At 49.5% G+C, this 20,777-nt stretch overlaps 1 long non-coding RNA gene across 2 annotated transcripts; it reads left to right on the forward strand.

Moving 5' to 3' along the window:
* The first annotated feature begins 420 nt into the window (after positions 1 to 420).
* Positions 421 to 17,293, forward strand: LOC116945940 (uncharacterized). 2 transcript variants are annotated; one of them, XR_012945300.1, is made up of 4 exons: positions 421 to 841; positions 1,581 to 1,792; positions 16,144 to 16,236; positions 17,028 to 17,293. It is a non-coding gene; the product is annotated as an uncharacterized LOC116945940 (long non-coding RNA). The 2 variants fall into 2 exon arrangements; XR_004403394.2 differs by lacking the exon at positions 16,144 to 16,236 and having other exon boundaries at positions 549 to 841.
* Positions 17,294 to 20,777: the final 3,484 nt, after the last annotated feature.

Raw genomic sequence — 20,777 nt, forward strand, 5'->3', positions numbered from 1 at the left:
ACACAAAGCCACCACACAAATCCATCACACAAACACACACAAAGCCACCACACAAACACACACAAATCCATCACACAAACACACACAAACACACAAAGCCACCACACAAACACACACACACAAATCCATCACACAAACACACACAAAGCCACCACACAAACACACACAAACACACAAACACACACAAAGCTATCACACAAACACACACAAACACACAAAGCCACCACACAAATCCATCACACAACACACACACACAAAGCCACCACACAAACACACACAAAGCCACCACACAAACACACACACACAAACACCCCCCCCCCCCCCATAGCCCGTAATAGACTGTCGGGGCAAGTGTTGTTAGCGAGCACCTATGAAGGCCGGCACTGTGGCACACGAGGGGGGGGTGGCCAACACCACGCCCGACCGCCTTTGTCTCCCCAGTGGCGATGTTTACACACCGCACCAGGTACTAATTTGAGGCTGAGTCGACCTAGGGGAGGCCCCGGGACCGGTTCTGATAATCATCACCGGTGTTGGCCGTGACACACACACACAGACACACACACACGCAGAGCAAGAACCCCCACATTTGTCCACGCGTTGCAACGCGCGGATTAGTTTTGTCGCAGCCGTGTCCGTAATTACAGCCGTGCTCGGCTGGACCGGAGAATCGCCTCGATCGGCGATTGCTGCTACACCCGCCCAAACATCTCAGAATCGCGCTCCCTTCCCTACCGCCAGCCCGTGGCCATGCGAGCAGAGCGAGATTAGCAAGGACATTAAGCGAGGGCCTCGCCGGGAAAACACATTTCCCCTTTCGATTCCAATTTGGGGGCAAGAGGTGAGTGAATGTGTGGTATGTGTCTGTGTGTGTGAGAGAGTGTGAGAGAGAGTGTGTAAGAGAGAGAGAGTGTGAGGGAGAGTGTGAGAGAGAGTGTGAGGGAGAGCGTGAGAGTGAAAGAGTGTATGTAAGAGAGAGAGTGAGTGAGCGTGTGAGAGAGTGTGAGAGAGAGTGATAGTGTGTGAGAGTGTGAGAGTATGTGAGTGTGTGTGAGTGAGAGTGTGTGAGAGGGTGTGTGAGAGAGAGAGTGTGTGTGAGTGAGTGAGAGTGTGTGAGTGAGAGTGTGTGAGTGTGTGTGAGAGAGTGTGAGAATGAGAGTGAGAGAGTGAGTGAGAGCGTGTGTGTGTGTGTGTGAGAGAGTGTGTGTGAGAGAGTGTGTGTGAGAGTGTGTGTGAGAGAGTGTGTGTGAGTGAGTGTGTGTGAGTGTGTGAGAGACTGTGAAAGAGAGCGAACGATGGATGGTGGGGGTTGGGGTTGTGGTGATGGGACGGAGTTTGCAACGGCGGGTAGAGGGATGGATGGAGTGTAAGTGGTTGTTACGTTACTGGGCGATGTTTATATTGTATTTCTTAAATTGGCCGCATGTTTTCGGTTGTATCGGCAGCTTTTATCCGCCATCAGCGAGGTGTTCCGAGGGCACGGCTGTTGTCGGGGCCCAGGGTGGGAGGGTGAATGAAAGGCAAGCCGTCAGGGAATTTGCCAATTTTCAGGACTTGATATGCCGGGTGGTTGGGTGCAGGTGGAGGGAGGGGAGAGGGAGCAGCGAACTCTTGAAGAGAAGGCGGCCAATTCGGCACAGCGGCGGGGACAAATAAAGGCAAAGATCCCCCAAGCGCAGTCTACAACGGACTGTCGGGGGCAAGTGCTGTGAGCGAGTAGCACCTGTGGCCAGCAACCACGCCCGGCCGCCTTTGTCTCCCCAGTTCCGATGTTTACTACACAACGCGCCAGGTACACGCAAGCCACGCGCACACAGACAACTCCCCACCCCCACGCCTCCAACGCTGCCCGAAGGGGGCTGGGATCGGCACGGGACAGAAATACTGGCGGGCGGCCAAAGTCGATCTTGCAAAGGCGATAGTTTGTTGCCCTCTGCTGGGTGCCGTGCGGTGCTGATGCGAGTCAGGAACAAGTGTGCAGGTAGTCCCCGACTTACGATATTTTCGACTTACGGTGGGGGTCGTCGTAACGCATCTCCATCGTAAGTCGGGGACTACCCGTAATTGCCAGGCTGTCTTTCTGTTTGTAAGATTACAGAGAGAGGCGAATTATACGGGCAACGCCGCTGGCGGTAGCACGCCAGCGCGGATGATAATAATGTATAATCAAACAACCTAACCAAAATGTGTCATTAACGATGCACTATTACGCTCTGTTCTTCACACGGGACATTCCCAGAAATGTCAGCCTACCCTCTCCATTCGTTGTCGTTCACCATTCATCATCAATCCACTGCTGGACGAAGGCTTCCCCAAACCGATGGAATAATAATAATAATCATCATCATAATTCACCTAAGCACCTGCACACGAGCTCATTTCATCGCTCCATCTCCTCGGCGTTTCCACCCCTTGGCGTTTCACTCCGTCGACGAACAGTGAGGCAAGGTGGGGGTGGGTGGGGGTGGTGTGTCTGTAACTTTTACTGCGGTGCCCAACCCGAGAACTGTTGCTACTGATGCTACTGATGCGTACTGCCATCCACCGAGTCGTAGCACCGCTAAGCCTACATCGTCAAAGGGTGTCCGTCCCGCAAGCATCGCTGCCGTTGTCCATGTGGATCAGCCTTCTCGTGCAAAGAGCACGGGCCGCGGCGATGATTGATTTTCTTACGCGACCGCACGCACGTTCCCTGTTGCATATATATTAATGTTCCATAGCGCAGACTGTCCTACAGCTGATCAAAGCTGTAGGACGGCTGGAGTATTGGCTGATGTCAGGGCCGTCCATTGTGGGGAGGGTGGGGGGGTGGCGAGAGGGGTTGGGCATAGAGGCAATTCAGAATCAGAAAATATTCAGTCATACAGGAGGAATCCGATGAGCTGTGAAGCGCTTTTTCACAAACGTCCAGTCGGGGCAGGTTCTTAAGAACAACAACAAAAACACGATGGAAGTGCAAAGTATTGGAAATGTAAACAAATCACTTAAAAACATATATATACAAATCAAACTAAACTTTTTTTAAGGCTAACTGTGCTATTAGCTTCTTTTCTCAGAAGCGACCGTGCCAAAAATGATAGCTCAACGAAGTGGTTTATAGTGCGTCAATTTATAGCAACAAAATAATCTCAATAATCTAAACGTTTGTTTCTAAATGTGGAAGGGAAAAAAACCCCGGAGGGCCCAGAGGAAAATAAATCCACGCGACCACGGGGGACAGATTTGTTCCTAAAGTCACACAAAAGAGGACTCCAAGAACTGGGCACGTTGTTGTGTGTGTGTCTGTTGTGTGCCTGTTGTGTGTGTGTCTGTGTGTGTGTCTGTTGTGTGTGTGTGTCTGTTGTGTGTGTCTTCTTTGGTTCTTTCGGTAAAGTCACGTAGAATGAGAATAAAATAATAAAATAAAATAACACAATAAAATTCTCACGACGTTTCGGCCACAACACAAGTGGCCTTCATCAGGTGAAGGGACGAGACTGTCTGGAGGACAGCGCTGGAGTTGTGTGTGTGTCTGATCAGTCAGTCGACCCGTGACACCTGGGTCTGCCCCGTGACCTCCTGCCAGCGGGCGTTCGACACTTCACGTGGCCTCAAGGTGCACATGGCCTGGCACAAGCGTCGTGGTGATGTCACCGCCACTTAGTGGCGAATGGCGGTTGTTGTTGCGTCTGTGTAGTGGGGAGCGGTAGTGTAGTGGTTCGCGCGCTGCGCTATAAACCCCGGCGTCCCGGGTTCGATTCCCGCTCACGGCCGAGACCAGTGACGATTACTTGAACCGGTTCTGGGCCTCTCCTAGGTCGATTCAGCCTCAAATGAGTACCTGGTGTGCGGTGTGTAAATATCGTCACTCGGGAGACAAAGGCGGTCGGAAGTGGTGCTGGCCACCCACCCCCTCGTGTACCGTTCCGGCCTTCATAGGTGATCGCTTACAGAACTTGCCCCAACAGTCTGTTAAGTCTATACGGGGGTCTTTGTCTGTTGCGTCTGTCTGTGTGTGTGTTGTGTTGTCAATGAATAAGGGGGACACCCTTCACGTGGCTGGCATTATGCCACTGGACCTACAACCCCGGGGCCTCCTGAAACCTCAAGGCGGCCCTGGCTACAAGAAGAAAATGGAGGGTTCGCTTGCGTTGGGCTAAACTGGGATGAGAATAATAATTGTTTCGTTATTTATACAGGAAAGCCACACTGAGTCGTAAGGACTTGTTTTTAGCAGGGTCCTGCTGCTACTTTGGGGATTTTATTGTCAGATGTTTTCAGCCAGTAGACGGATGTGTGTACACGTGGAAGGCTAACCCCGAGCACCCGGAGAAAACCGACGAGTGTGAGGGGGCAACGCTCTATCCCCGCCAATGTGGCAATTGGTCCACTTGCTGTACTGAATTCTACGCTAGCTGTGCTGAATTCTCCGCTTGCTGTACTGAATTATCCGCTTGCTGTACTGAATTATCCACTTGCTGTACTGAATTCTCCGGTTGTTGTACTGAATTCTCCATTTGTACTGAATTCTCCGCTTGCTTTACTGAATTATCCACTTGCAGCACTGAATTATCCGCTTGTTGTACTGAATTCTCCGCTTGCTGTACTTAATTCTCCGCTTGCTGTACTGCGTTCTCCTGGAGAGCCAGGGAATGGCACCTCAGCAAACTCATGAAGGGAGTTTCAAAACAAGTGTGCGATCTCGATTTAAAGCTTTCGTGACTGCAAGGATTCATCTTCTTGGTTCTTTCGGTAAAGTCACGTAGAATGAGAATAAAACAATAAAACAAAATAAGACAATAAAATTATCACGACGTTTCGGCCACAACACAAGTAGCCTTCTTCAGGTGAAGGAACAAAACTGTCGGGACGACAACGCTTCAATGAATGCTGCTAAGATTCGCAGTGTCTTTAAAGCTAGGTGGGAGAAGTAAAGCGCCTTGACAAAGGAGTTTACATATCAAACAGGAGGATTTAGCATTGAAATAGCTGTGATACATGCTCATTTCTGACTTTAACACCCTGCTCATACAACACTTTATCACAGCTATTTCAATGCTAAATTCTCCTGTTTGATATGTAAACTCCTTTGTCAAGGCGCTTTATTTCTCCGACCTAGCTTAAAAGACGCTGCGAATCTTAGCAGCGTTCACTAAAGCGCTGTCATCCCGACAGTTCTGTTCCTTCACCTGAAGAAGGCTACTTGTGTTGTGGCCGAAACGTCGTGAGCAATTTATTGTCTTATTTTGTTTTATTGTTTTTATTCTCATTCTACGTGACTTTACCGATAGAACCAAGAAGAAGTGTTGTGCGATCCATCGAGCCATTTGTGTGGTAATCCACCAACCCTCGCTTCCTTCACAGCGCTGGATTACAGGCCACGTGGCTAGCCATCGCTGCGGGGTACTCGTTTGACCACCGTGAAGGTCTAGACATGTTACGCACAGTCACATCATTTGAGATTGTGATTTGGTGTAATTGGCTTTGTTTTAAACCGGGTAAGAGCGCCCTTTGAACAGCAGAAGCCTCTTTGTTTTCGCGGGAGACGTCTACGGGATGGATATGGAACCACATCAAGTAACGAAACAACAAACAATTGTACATTTCAAATGGAAGAAATTGAAGGAATGCCAGGTAAACAAAAAAGTTCTGCAAGTACAAATTAGGGGTAATATATGATGACGTGCGATACGTTTTAACATTAGAAAGCGTTTAATGCGGATACGGTACTTTGTGTCCGAGTTGATGTCATCTGTCACGGTCTTCGTCCAGTAATAGATATATCGAGGCTGGTGAGGATGCTTAGGCTGCATCATCCTTCCAACGAATCACATGAGTAAGAATCAATGTTGTCGGCGTGAATATTTCATGAGCAGTGGGACCACGCGAGTAATGTAACCACAGCCACTAAATGCCGCCACACGATTTCGAGTCTTAAATCGAATTGTGACGTTTCATAGAGTCCCAATAATTGGGGCCCATCGTTTTGTCCTAGATTGTAGCTGCCATTGCTGACAGTACGGGAAGTAATTCTTGAGTCTGTATATATATGTAGAGCAGAGAGTTATTCTCTCCTTGTGTGTTGGGAGGGGGGGTTCTGGATGCTCCGATTTCCTTCCGCATGTCCCCACCACGCGTTAATGGAACTGGCGAAACATTCCAGTTGCAGGACCCTCCTGAAATAAATAAAAAACAGAGGCTTGCAACTCAGTGAGGCTTCATGGATTAATTAAAAAAATAGCCATTGTTTTCTTATCATGTATTGTCATTTTCACGACCACCGCGACCACCACCGTTATCATTGTCACCACCACGACGGGAAAAACAGACAAAGATCGCCTAGTGGGTTAAGTGCAATTCTCGAGCTAATTAAGGTCGGCACGGGGCACGAGGGGGCGGGTGATCAGCACCACGCCCGGCCGCTTTTGTCTCCCCAGTGCTGATGTTTAAACACCGTTACCAGGTTCTCATTTAAAGCTGAGTGGACCTAGCGGAGGCCCAGGACCAGTTCAGGTATTCGGCACCAATGCTGGCTGTGAATAGGATTCTAACTTGGGTCGCCGGGTTCATAGCGCAGTCAAAATACGAAGATCACCACTTCGACACTATCAGCACCACCATCAATGATCGCCACCTCCATGATGTTACAAACGCCGCACTGACCAGCGTGGAGAAGTATGGTCAAAGAGCGCCCGTGACCGAACCGGCGTGGCTTTCATCCAGCAGTGGGTTGGACACGGGGCTCGTTGACTGACTGACTGATTGTGTCGATGATAACTGCAGTTAGTATCGCGTCTCGCGCCCTGCTAACTCGACTGCAGCTCTGCTTTTTGTAAAAAAAAATTATCGCTGCAGGAGCGCTTCTTGTCAAACCCATTTTGTGCAATAGTGCAGGAGCAACGGGTCGGCCAAGCGTGCGTGGCGTTTAGCTTTTTCCGAATAATTGTTTTGACGGAGCAAGACGTTCCGTCGGCCGTGCGAATGTAATGGAATACGATGGCGTGCGGCACTGCATGGGAAGTGACGGCGCGCGTTGCGCAAGGCCCTCTCGCGCACGGAAGCTCCAACTGCAAGCCGGGGGCATTCATCACCGCGTGAATCCAGGGCTGGGAATTCGTCCGTTTCGTTCGTTTCTCAGTCCGCTCGTCCACTGCTATACACTACTGCACCATACACCACTATACACTACTACACTATACACTACTACACCATACACCACTATACACTACTACACTATACACTACTACACTATACACCACTATACACTACTACACTATACACTACTGCACCATACACCAGTCTACACTACTACACTATACACTACTACACCATACACCACTCTACACTACTACACTATACACCACTATACACTACTACACTATACACCATACACCACTATACACTACTACACTATACACTACTATACGCTACGACACTATACACTACTACACTATACACTACTACACTATACACTACTACACCATACACCACTATACACTACTACACTATACACTACTATACGCTACGACACTATACACCACTATACACTGCTACACTATACACCACTATACAATACTACACTATACACTACTACACTATACACCACTATACACTACTACACTATACACCACTATACACTACTACACTATACACCACTATACACTACTACACTATACACCACTATACACTATACACCACTATACACTACTACACTAATACACTACACTACTACACACTACTACACTACACATTAATACACCACTATACACTGCTATACACTACTACACTATACACTACTCCATTATACATTACTCTACACTACTACACTATACACTACTACACTATACACTATTACACTATACACTACTACACTATACACTACTACACACTACTACACTATACACTACTACACTATACACTACTACACTATACACTACTACACACTACTACACTATACACTACTACTACACTATACACCACTATACACCAGCCGAGCGAAATCGTCCCATCAGAAGCGTGCCCTTGGCGTTCAACTTTTATGTTTTACCAGGTAAGGCCCACTGAGAGAGAGAGGCACGCAAACGTCCAAATAAACAGGCGTCAGGGTCGGAATCGAACCCACGACCTCTTGCATAGCAGGCGAGGGAGCTAACATCTCGCACTCGCAGCGCGGCATGTTGGGGTACGGGAGGGACTCTGACCGCCCCATCCCTCACTAGATCTAGACCGTACCCGAGATCTGTACGTATGTATGTTAAACTTCTTTCGCACCGTACGTCGCCAACCGTGCAAATCGGAGATCTGAGGAGGAACTTCGCTCCGTGTGTGGGTCTCTGCATGTGTCTATGGGTATATGTGTGTGGAGGGAGTCTCTATGCGTGTGTGGGTCTCGGCATGTGTCTATGGGTATATGTGTGTGGAGGGGGTATCTATGCGTGTGTGTGGGTCTCTGCATGTGTCTATGGGTATATGTGTGTGGAGTGGGGGGGGGGGTCTCTATGCGTGTCTGTGGGTCTCTGCATGTGTCTATGGGTATATGTGTGTGGAAGGGGGGGGTCTCTGTACGTGTCTGTGGGTCTCTGCATGTGTCTATGGGTATATGTGTGTGGAGGGGGGGTCTCTATGCGTGTCTGTGGGTCTCTGCATGTGTCTATGGGTATATGTGTGTGGAGGGGGGGTCTCTATGCGTGTCTGTGGGTCTCTGAGCGTCCCTGTGGGTGTCTGTGCTTCTGTGTGTCTCTGTGCGTGTCTGTCGGTCTCTGTGTATGTCTGTGGGTCTTTCTGTTAGTCCAGGGGTCTATCTGTTAGTCAAATAAAATAAAACAGATTAATCCTTCTTTCCTTTTGGAACACAGTCACAGGGTTCAACATTTTCACTCGCACAAACGGCGTTCCGGGGCGTTCCGGCCCATTTCCACCACTGCGTAAATCGTGCTGTTGTCGGGACTGCTTCATGTTATCTGTATTCCCAGAACACAAGATCTTAGGCACCCTCTGTCTGCTTCTCGCTCTCTGTCGTCTCGAACTCCATTCCATACCCCACCCGCCCCTCCCCCCAGCCATCCGTGCTGTCGACTCCCAGTCCCATTCCATGGCCAAGTCCAGATTCAAGACTTTATTTATTTGCCCTCAACCCATGACTGTCTCTTCCTATTAAATAAACGAGCAATGCCTCCTTCTCCCCGCCACGTCCCACTGTTCTCCGCAGCACTTTTGGGACGTTGAGATATATAATTCACTTGCACTGTCCATTGTATTGTATAAGACATGCAATGTACCCCTCCATCTTTAGTCTGTTCATGTCATCCGTGTCCTGTTCATTATCCTATGCACCTCTTTCCATGGCCATTATGGTGCCTGTAAGGCAGTACATCAGGTAGGTTGTACGCGTGGTTTGTCTCTCCGGGTTAATCTCGCACGAGCAAACTATAGCCACACGGAAAAGAGTCCAACGTCTCAAGGAAGGCTTTCTTGAAAAATAAGTCTCGGAGATTTCAGGGACTGCTCTAGGATGCGAGGCTACGTGGTGCAGCGGACAGTGGAGTACATCTATCGCTGCAGTCTACCCGGACTGGGCTATGCTGCCAACCCGAACTGACCAACGTGGCGAAGTTTTTGTCAAATCAGCCTCACGACCCGCAACGGCCTGAGAATGACCTCGTCCAGCGGTGGACTGACATAGGGGCCGGTCGACACGATGCATCTCGCTGCAACTGTACTGCGAAAAGGTGACTTGAGTGGATGAAAGTTTTATTATGATTATTTTTAGTGTAAAACCACTTTATAATTCAGCATAGCAAACTGTATCTCTCTCTCTTTCTCCCTGAACAGTGCAGGTTTCTTAAATATACAACGAGTTAGTTTACAGAGGTTCCTTGCGCCACGTGTTAACATTGTTTACGAACTACACGCTGCAAGTACGGGGCGGCGTGACCACGTGTAGACAATCACCGCGTGCGTTGGCTCCGCAACCTTTCTCCGCCAACGCCTTTGGCGTTAACAATTAAGGGGGGGGGGGGGCCTAAATCGTGATCGGAGTTATTAACACTGATCGTAAAATCACAACTCGTCAACTCGTTGGATTCTGGCTACGCTTCTGCGTGAGATGTAAATGCCCTAACGCCTGTGCATCATTAAACTCCGCATTGATTGACACGAGTATACGGACGCTTCTCTTCACGGCCAAACGAATACATACACGTGGATAAAGAATCCTCAGCGTTATAGACGGCAGGGTTAGAGCAAGTGCTGTTAGCGAGCGCCTGTTAAGGCAGCCCCACAGCTCACAAGGAGGCGGCGTGGGTCGGCACCACACCCCCACACCCGGCCGCCTTTGTCTCCCCATTGCTGATCTATGCACACCACACGTACCAGATACTGATTTAAGGCTGATCGAACCAAATTAAAGCCCAGGATCGTTTCAAAAATGATCGCGCCACCGACTTCATGGCCCGGAATCTAACTCGTTCAGCCCCAGGTTCGGAGTGCAGGTGACCTCACCGCCGCGCCACCGCTCGCAATTAATAATGCACAAAAATAATAGTTAGACCAATATTGGCAAGCTCTCGCCGGATTTGATGTTAATGATAATATAAAGGTTGGTAAAACAAAACGCACACGTAGCCTTACATTGCGCATTATTAATGAAGGTGAGGCGTGTGTGTGTGTTCCTTTAAAGTATATTACGCATTCACGCATACGTGCATTTTCAAGAGATCCCTTAAGCCGTGATTAAGGTGAGAAAATAACACCGAATAGACGGCCCGCATTTTTGCTATTATCTGGTATTATTATGCAAACTGCGCATAATCCTCTACTTAGTCTATTACATCCGACGAGAGATTTCTGCGGAACTATCGCTAATTAGCCGGGGTGATTATTTTTGGCTCATCGGCTCTGTGTCGCCCGTTATCTCGTAGCCTGCTGCAAGCAGCGCTTGGGGAGTTTTTTCTTACACTCGGATCACGCAGCTGGGGGGGGGGGGGGGGGGGAGACTGGCAGACGTAATAGTACAGACCGCGGGGATGAGACTTGCTGTTCGGAAAAAAAAACCGGTACAAATAAAGCCGAGGTGATAATCAAAAATTGAAGTTCGTAAACACAGAACCCATGTTTTGCTGATGGGCAAAAAAGTAGACCTTGGATGTGGCTTTTAATGGGCTACCACTCCCATGCATGCCAAGTTGTCATCGGCAGTTTGTGGATAGCAGAAGGGCGGCCCAGTAACTTCTCAGTTGTTCGGTACTTACTTTGCTGCCATGACGACAGTATGTATGGCGTGCCTGTCAACCCATGCGGTTTACACGAATTCTTGTACATGTAAAATTGAGTATTTCAGGTCCACACCGCGTATATTCGTTTCAATACGGGCACATTTTTTTTTGCCTATGTGTTTATGTTTTTCCGTTGTGATGGGACTTTGTAGGATGAACGTTGAGATTTATAAGCGCACGGGGTGAGCAATAAGGTCTGAATTAGTCTGTAATAAGGTAGGGCACTGATAAGGGGTTGACAGGAATGCAGTGGTCACCTCTATCGCCACGCACCACGGTATTCTATGTTTGCGTATGGCGCGGTGTTCAGGAGCCGAATGCCAATGTTGAACGAGGGGGCTTCAGAAGAGATGTCGTGTCGTTGTGATTATTCCTCCGTTTAAGGAGCGCGCCAACTACAGGGCGGCCCATATGTCTTGTGATACACATTTAATTCTCGAAAACGTCATGTATTTTTTTAAAAAAGGTTTATTTAAAACGGAAATGAATGTGCATAGGAAAACATGTTAGGGGTCAATTCATGGGGGGGGGGGGGTGTCACAGGACATCTGACCGCCCTGCACTGTGGGTTATTATGGTCCATGTAGTTTGGGTTACATGGGCAAAACATTTCACCACTGCAGCTTGTCTTGAATTCTTCATTCAACCAAAATACGCACTGACCCGCGTAGTGAAGTATGGTCGAACAAACCCGTACGATCTTGCACGGCGTCAAATGAGGCCTTCGTGCAAAACGGGCTTCAAAATACACACGCTCGGCCTAATACAAGTGACTGCGTATCTAATTAGCGGACACGTTTAAACAAACACACCACAGCCGCAACTGGTTTGGGCCCATTACAGACGCCAAGTCCCTTTGCGACAAGCAACACCGGAGTCGGTTTTCATCGAAGCTCACGAAGTCAAACAGCAAAACACGTGGCGGCGACCTCCTCCTCCAACAACAACCGCCATTCCACCACAAGGAGGCGGTGACGTCACCATGGCGCTTGTGCCAGGCTAAGTGCACTTTGAGGCCACGTGAAGTGTCGAACGCCCGCCGGCAGGAGGTCACGGGACAGACCCAGCAGGTGCCAACGAGTTGACTGACTGAGATGACTAGCCGATGCACCACCTGTGCCCCCTGCTGTGCCAGGCTAGGTGCAGGAGGTCACGGGACAGACACAGCAGGTGCCAATGAGTTGACTGAGATGACTGGCCGATGCACCACCTGTGCCCTCCCTTACTGTGCCAGGCGGCACCTTCCCCATTCCTTCCATCACAGATAAACCCTCATCGCTGTTTTTTTTTAAGCAAATCTCTATCGCAGCGTTCAAGAGCAGTTAAATTACTCTCATTAATGATTAACGGGGAGAAGACATCAAGAGCGAATCGAAAACTCCGTAAATTATGGCATGAGAACGATGCAGAGGGGTCTTCATTCCCGCATCATCGAGCAAAAAGACCGCATCGCATTCACTCAGTTGTCCCGAGTTCTGTGGTTATTTTCCCCTCCGTCGTTGAAGTTGTGACGTTCTTTTACTGATCGTTCGTTTCTCAGTCCGCTTGTGCTGGTGAGAGTCGCGGCGGCAGCAGCGCGTTGACTCGTGGCGGTCCACACCTGCCTTGCCTGGCGACGGACTCCAGCACTACTGCAGTAATATACACTACACTATACACTACACTATACACTACTATACACTACTACACTATACACTACTATACACTACTACACGATATACTACGACACACTACTACACTATACACTACTACACTATAGACTACACTATACACTACACTATACACTACTACACTATACACTACTACACTATACACTACTACACTATACACTACTATACACTACTACACTATACACTACTACACTATACACTACTATACACTATACACTACTACACTATACACTATTAACCACTACTACACGATACACTACTACACTATACACTACTACACTATACACTACTACACTATACACTACTACACTATACACTACTACACTATACACTACACTATACACTACTACACTATAGACTACACTATACACTACTACACTATACACTACTACGCTATAGACTACACTATACACTACTACACATACACTACTACACTATAGACTACACTATACACTACTACACTATACACTACTACACTATAGACTACACTATACACTACTACACTATACACTACTACACTATAGACTACACTATACACTACACTATACACTACTACACTATACACTACTACACTATAGACTACTACACTATACACTACTACACTATAGACTACACTATACACTACTACACTATACACTACTACACTATAGACTACACTATACACTACTACACTATACACTACTACACTATAGACTACACTATACTACACTATACACTACTACACTATACACTACACTATACACTAATACACTACTACACTATAGACTACACTATACACTACACTATACACAACTATACACAGACTCGAGCTCTTCCTGGGGAATTCCCAGGCGTTCCCAGGGCAGCCGAGCGACGTCGTCTCACCAGCAGCGTTGTGATTCACAATTTTATTTTTTTGGGCCACATGGAGTGAGTTAAACGTTGCGGTCCTCACCGGACGCAGCCAATTAATAAAGATGTCCACGGCGTTTAATAATAATTTGTTGGATCGTTCTCCAACATACCGGTGTGCCGAATCAGTGATATGATTGGCACGCTTGTTCACGGAGAACTTTATTAACCAACTGTGTCGGGTGGAGGAGGGTGCACGACGCGATCTGAAGCAACAACCCAAAAAAAACTCACGCAATTATGAAACGCGGTGATCCATTTATAGATACACCGTGTGTTTCTAAGCCTCGATATGGGTCACCACCAATCTCAACACACCGATTAAACCTCGCAGCGCCTCCGTGAGAAATTGAGCCATCGCTTTCACAACATGCAATCGCCTGTCGAGAAGAAATTAGGAGGGGCATTATAAACCAGTGGGATGGATTGCAATGGATCGCCATGTAATTTCCACGTAGAACCATGGATATGCATTCACCCTACTCGCAGCCATACGGGAGTGGCATAGTACAGGGGATGCCTATTCATTGTACAGCACTATTGGCAATCTGCTGCTGGTTGAGGGCCTTCCCGTGCCGTGCGGGTCGTGGCGGTTGTTTGACCATACTTCACCACGCTGGTGAGTGCGGGCTGGCGATGCGGGCAGCATATACGTGGGAACGTGGCACAGTAGTAGAACAATGGATTCATAATATAGGGGGGTGGGGTTTGAGGTTAGATCGCGTAAATATATAAATGTGCCATTAAACCCTCCACCACCCGACACAGCCACTTAGTGAGGTTTGTCACGTAAACAGAACGTGGCAATGCGTTACTAATACAGCCACACCGGTGTGTGAAATCCACAACGTTTACAATCCGAGTACGACGTTTCGCCAGTAATTACAACTAGCATCATCAGGCGGACAGACAGATTTGTCAATTGATTGTTGGACCAATGGATTGTTCTGCGCAGGCGCCTCTGATGTCCGTAACGTAGCCTGCGTCGGCCTGTACAGCGACTCGTGTCATGCATGCGGTTCGCCCACCGAAGAGCGATTACAGGCTCCAACTTGCTTAGCCTGCTGGATCTGACCACGAATCGGACGTGTTCCGGGTGAATGCAAGCACGCCTCTGACGACAATGCGGCTCCCTTGTGATTAAAACGAACCATCGAGTGACACTTGCAAGCGCTCTCTTTCCGAGACCCGATCTGCCTCCCCCCCCGCCCCCATCGCTTCTTCTTGGATTCAAAGCCCGAAGTCCAACTGAGCTTCAGCGACTTAGCGACCCGGGGTGGAACCGCGACCGAAAGTCGTCAGCGCTTGGAGCCTGTTGGTTCCGACGCGGTCGTTGTTGTTAAGAGAGTCGATTCCACGTCGTTTTACGCTGCACGTGTCTCATGATCGCTCCAATATATATCTCCCACGTGGCATGGATACAATTCCCGCTCACAGCCAAGATTATCGAAACCGGTCCTGGGCCTCCCCTAGGTCGTCTCAGCCTTGATTGAGTAGTGTAACTCCTGCGATGTGTAAACATCGCCATTGGGGAGACAAAGGCGGTCGGGCGTGGTGCTGGTCACCCCACCCCTTCGTGTGCCGTCTCGGTCTTCATTAGGTGCCCGCTAACAGCGCTTGCCCCTACAGTCTGTTAAGGCTACACGGGAGATCTTTGTGTGTGTGAGTCCCACGTGATGCAGAGAGGGCCCTGAAATCTGGGCAAGCATGATCTTCATCAGGTGGGACGCATTTGGCAATTATCAGGCGCGCGCAGCGTGTAAAGAAGCTACGTGTCGTATGTTGACGAATATTGGTGAACGTGAGTCGCGAGGATACGTGCGTGTATAGATCAACACATCGTTTAAATTCACAAACATTGTGTAAAGTATTAACTGTTGGTGACACAGTGTGGGCGGTGGTGCACAAGCACAACAGAGCCCCCAACACATTAAACCTTCAAAAAAACACACAAGAGGCGACGTTTCGGGCAATGTCCATTGTACACAGCAGCGTTATAGAAGCACGTGTATTGGTTTGTTTTCTGCATATGTGGTATGTTCACACATTTTAAAGCACGTCTTACGATGTTTTGTCCTTTATTGATATCGGTCACTGGTATTTTTTATTAAGAACATGCAGTCTTACATAATACGGATGTGACTTCGTTTAAAATCCACAATTATATTAATAGTTGCAGCCTTACCAGTTTTGCAAACTTTCAGAATATCGAATGCCCTGGGTGATCTTGTGCGATCACGCTACATTGTCGCCTTATTTTCTTAATACTTTTAATTAACAATGTTTTCATTCCATTAAGCATGATCTTTGGCTCGTGTTTCTATCTGTAGGCCAACTTATCTTGCATGGAAATATCATGCCGTTGAGGATGTGTGATGTCCTCAACTGTAAGTGGATGGAAACAGTGGAATATCATCCCCAAGGTGCGTGTGTGTGTTGCGATAATGCCCACAGCCATACGGTGAGTGGGGAGGGGTAGTGTAGCGGTTAGCGTTACGCTGCGCTACGATCCCGGTGACCCGAGTTCGATTCCCGCTCACGGCCAACATCCAGGGAGGATGATCAGAACCGGTCCTGGGCTTCACCTAGGTCGACACAGCCTAAAATGAGTACCTGGTGCGGTGTGTAAACATCGCCACTGGGGAGACAAAGGCGGCCGGTCGTGGTGCTGGCCACCCCACCCCCTCGTGTGCCGTGCCGGCCTTCATAGGTGCTCGCTAACAGCACTTGCCCCTACAGTCTGTTAAGGCTTTGCTGGGGGATCTTTGCCCGACAATGCCACACCAATCTGTTCCGACCACGCGTCCTCCGTACAAAAGATGCGAATGCCAAACCGGTTGGGTTCTGGCTGCGAGATCATTAACGCGAATGAGGCGACGCAGGGAGCCGAGGGCAAAGCGATCTGACTGCGTCGTCGTCGTCAACGCAGGCTGCTGGAGTTACAAAGTCTTCGGGTTGGAATGAAATCGGTGCAAAATCCGAGTGAAGTACAACGCAGCGCCGGTTGAAAATCACACCCGTATACATCTCAAATTTAGCAACAAATATTACCGGAACCATGATGTGACCAAACACGGTACAGGGCCCGTGGTTCGAATCCAACCTGCGGGCATGACCGCGTCGAGTAAAGGTAAGTTAATACAGAATTATGTAATGGTATATTCGTGCGAATGTAAATAACAATGGATTGTGTGTGTGTTGTGTCTTCCCAAAGGTGGGCACGTGGAAGAGAACACGAGGCCCATGGGCTCCACAGAGAGGGGGACAGCTCACGAACGGTGGCCTCGAGACCTGGGAGTAAGAAAGACCTGGGAGTAAGAAAGACCTGGGAGGAAGAGAAAGAGACACACGCGTGAAACATTTTGAAAACGATTTTTTGTATATTCAAATAAAAATGAAATGACCACTTGGGGGCGCTGTTGCGCTCATAATCCTCATGTCACGCGTGGGTTAACAATGCAATACAGCTGTTAAACCGGTTTACACGTATGGTAGGCTGTATAATGGTATTTAGTGCATATTTGTGATGAAATTTGACCGCTAAATCCCCAAAACTGCCTTCAAAATGGCCTAATAATATTCGCTCGCCACCAAGGGGCGCTGTTTTCGTAAAAAAATGCATAAAACGAAGTTTAACACCGGTAAAACGTATTTTAAGCACGCTTTTACGAAAATATGTGCAACAAACCCAGAATTATACATACACGCAAGGTATAAACCCACGAACAGTGCAAAAGTACTACGTTTTGAACTCTTAATTAATTGACCTGCAACTATTTATCTTGTAAAAAATATATAAACAAACTCATTATGTATTTTTAAACTACGGCATTAAAACCCGGGGCTTATTAAAACGAACCAAAACAGAAACTCTTACATTTCAACGACTAAATTATGTCTCCGCATTTAAATGTCAATGCCAAACATGTTTAGAAATCAAACGTGCTTACTTGAAGTGTGCAGGACACATTTCTACAGCGCTGTGCGAACCTGAGGCTTATCAACGTGGACATTTGCAGCACCAAAGAATAATCTCACTAATCTCTGCTGCGGCATCATGCTTTCCATCTCGTACTCGAGTTGATCGTCGTTGGTTTTTTTTTTCTGGTTTCTTCCTTTTCCCAGACCAAGGCACCTCAACATTTTCCCTTACACATTTAAAAAAAAACATACGGAGCGTTGTAATTTTTGCGCCGTTATTCGCAGCCTGGGACGTCGTATCGTGTGTGTGTATATATTCCGTGCGGTCCAGCTCTCGCCACGGCGTCCCGAAATGTATAGCAGGCCAAACACTCTAAACGAGTGTTGCTAAATGTGGAGAGGTACAACTGGAGGAAAATCCACGCGACCACGGGGAAAGAGAGACATGAAAACTCCAAAATATACAGCAGCAGGCGTCAGGGTCGGGTTCGAACACCACAACCTCCTGCATACCAGGCGAGGTAGTTAACATCTCGTCGCAGATGCTCCCACACTGTTCCCCCGCCCACCACAATAGACAAACTGCGATGTAGCCAACCTAATTATACTGCTGAGTGGATAGAGGCGTGGGTGGGTTTAAGAAAGCTGCTGTACTGTAATGATATAGTTATGACAAAGTGCTGGATACATAATTTAAAAACGACGTGAGAGGCCAGCCTGGGTGTGGGTAGAAGATAACAACATTACAGCGTTGCAGCAACGGGGAATGGACCGAAAGTATTAAATACCGTGTCGAGACGTGGCTGTGTTAGATTAAACACGAGTGCGAGATGGTGCAAATCAGGAACAAGTGGGAATCAAAGCGAATCTTTACGAAGGAAAATACCAATTACGTGGGAACTGAATGTTCAAAGTTAAATGTCACGTGACCAGAAATATAAAAGGACATGAAGATCAAAATATGAATGTGAATGAGGCTTCCGCATGCTGAATAAATCAACCCCCTAGGTGCAAATATTTAGCATGCATAATTCTGAACCTATTATTTTCATCATGCTCGCATAAATAAGTTTTAATGGCTTGGACGGCTTTGTGTTTCTGAGCAATGCTGAACATGGTTAAAGACGGCCACTGCATTGCGACTTTTCAGATGTGCTTCTGCTGCCGTCTGGGACGATCTTCCTTTCTGATATTAGGAAGCCACTGGAGCTACGCACTTTAAAATTATAGTTTGTAAACGAATTTCGTTAAAACTTAAATTTTTGTATGTTTCATTTGTTGTCCTTCCCCCGCACCTCCGACGAGCACGGTTGGCTACGTACGGTGCGAAATAACTTCAACGTACGGCACACACAATAATATCTCCAGAGCCACACGCGCCAGTGTGCTTAAATCGAACACTGCCACTCAACAAAGCCGCGCTGCTAATTTCCGACCGCATCAGCGACGGCGAGGCGAGTAGCGCCCTCTAGCGGCACAGGCCACACCAGAAACAAAGACCCCCCCGTCCCCTATAGGCTTAACAGATTGTTGGGGGCAAGTGCTGTTAGCGAGCAGCTATGAAGGAACGGCGCACAACAGCACGCCCGGTTCAGATAATCGTCGCCGGTGTTGGTGGCCGTGAGCGGGAATCGAACTCGGGTCGCCGGGCTCGCAGGTGCAGCGTGGCGCTAACCGCTGCACCGCCGCTCCTCCACAGACCACTCCAACACCAACCCAGAGGAGGAGCGGGGGAGGGGTGGAGCGGGGGAGGGGGTGGAGCGGGGGAGGGATGGGGTGAAGCGGGGGGTGGAGCGGGGGAGGCGAGGGGTGGAGCGGGGGGAGGAACGGGAGCAGGGGTGGGGGGGAGCGAGGGCAGGGGTGGGGGGGAGCGGGGGGAGGGGTGGGGAGGAGCGGGGGCAGGGGTGGGGGGGAGCGGGGGCAGGGGTGGGGGGGAGCGGGGGGAGGGGTGGGGGGGAGCGGGGGGAGCGGGGGGAGGGGTGGGGGGGAGCGGGGGGAGCGGGGGGAGGGGTGGGGGGGGAGCGGGGGGAGGGGTGGGGAGGAGCGGGGGGGAGGGGTGGAGCGGGGGGGGAGGGGTGGAGCGGGGGGGGAGGGGTGGAGCGGGGGGGAGGGGTGGAGCGGGGGGGGAGGGGTGGAGCGGGGGGGGGGGTGGAGCGGGGGGGGGGAGGGGTGGAGCGGGGGGGGAGGGGTGGAGCGGGGGGGGGAGGGGTGGAGCGGGGGGGGTGGAGCTGGGAGAAGGTTCACTCACGTTTGGTACGGGAAGACTCCCAGGGTATTGTTCCGTCCGGCTCCGGGTCACGAGTTGTCGGCTCCGGTTAAAATTCGGTCGCAAATTTAAGAAGAGTCGGTGGAGTGACGCTCGGAGCTTGCACACGAGGAAGTTTGCACCGTGCAACTGCCGCGGTTTGCTGCGATGTTTTGGCAGAAGGAAAGAAGCGACGGCGAAGTGTGACGGCGTGAACGGCATCGGCCGTGTCGAGGCGCGATTCTCCGATTGAACTTTGGCGACTTCTGCGCTTCCCATCACGCGGTGTCTTAGCCCGGCCCACCCACCGCACAGAAGTGAGGTCACAAGACTCCACAGGTCACAAGACTCCACAGGTCACAAGACTCCACAGGTCTCTCTTGATGTGCAGGAGAGCCCAGCACCTTCGGATCCACATTATGCCAGGACTCATCTTGAGACGTCTCCGTTGGTCGCAGGTGGGCCCCGTAGATGCTCCCTCGCGTCCGTGCCGAGTATCCGCAGAGGCCTCACGCAAACACCCAACCACAACGCCTTCACCTGGGCAGGTGCGATGTGTGTGGGGGGGGGGGGGGAACTGGGACCCCCAGCCACCGGAGTCTAACTGAGTCTTCGAGACTGACTGGGAGAGCTCACCCCTCCCCCCCGTCAACTACTCATCAGAAAACGGTCCCCGGATGACAACCGAGGTTGTGTTGATGTTGCTGCTGCTGCTGGGGTCATCTCCGTGCCCGTGTGGATGCTGTGAAGGTTTCCGGCACGACGCAGGCCCTGGAGCACCACGTGGCCCAGCTCGCA

The sequence above is a fragment of the Petromyzon marinus genome, chromosome 25 (genome assembly GCF_048934315.1).
Source record: "Petromyzon marinus isolate PM22_M1 ecotype Great Lakes invasive population chromosome 25, UKy_Petmar_22M1.pri1.0, whole genome shotgun sequence".
In the NCBI taxonomy this organism is placed as follows: domain Eukaryota; kingdom Metazoa; phylum Chordata; class Hyperoartia; order Petromyzontiformes; family Petromyzontidae; genus Petromyzon; species Petromyzon marinus.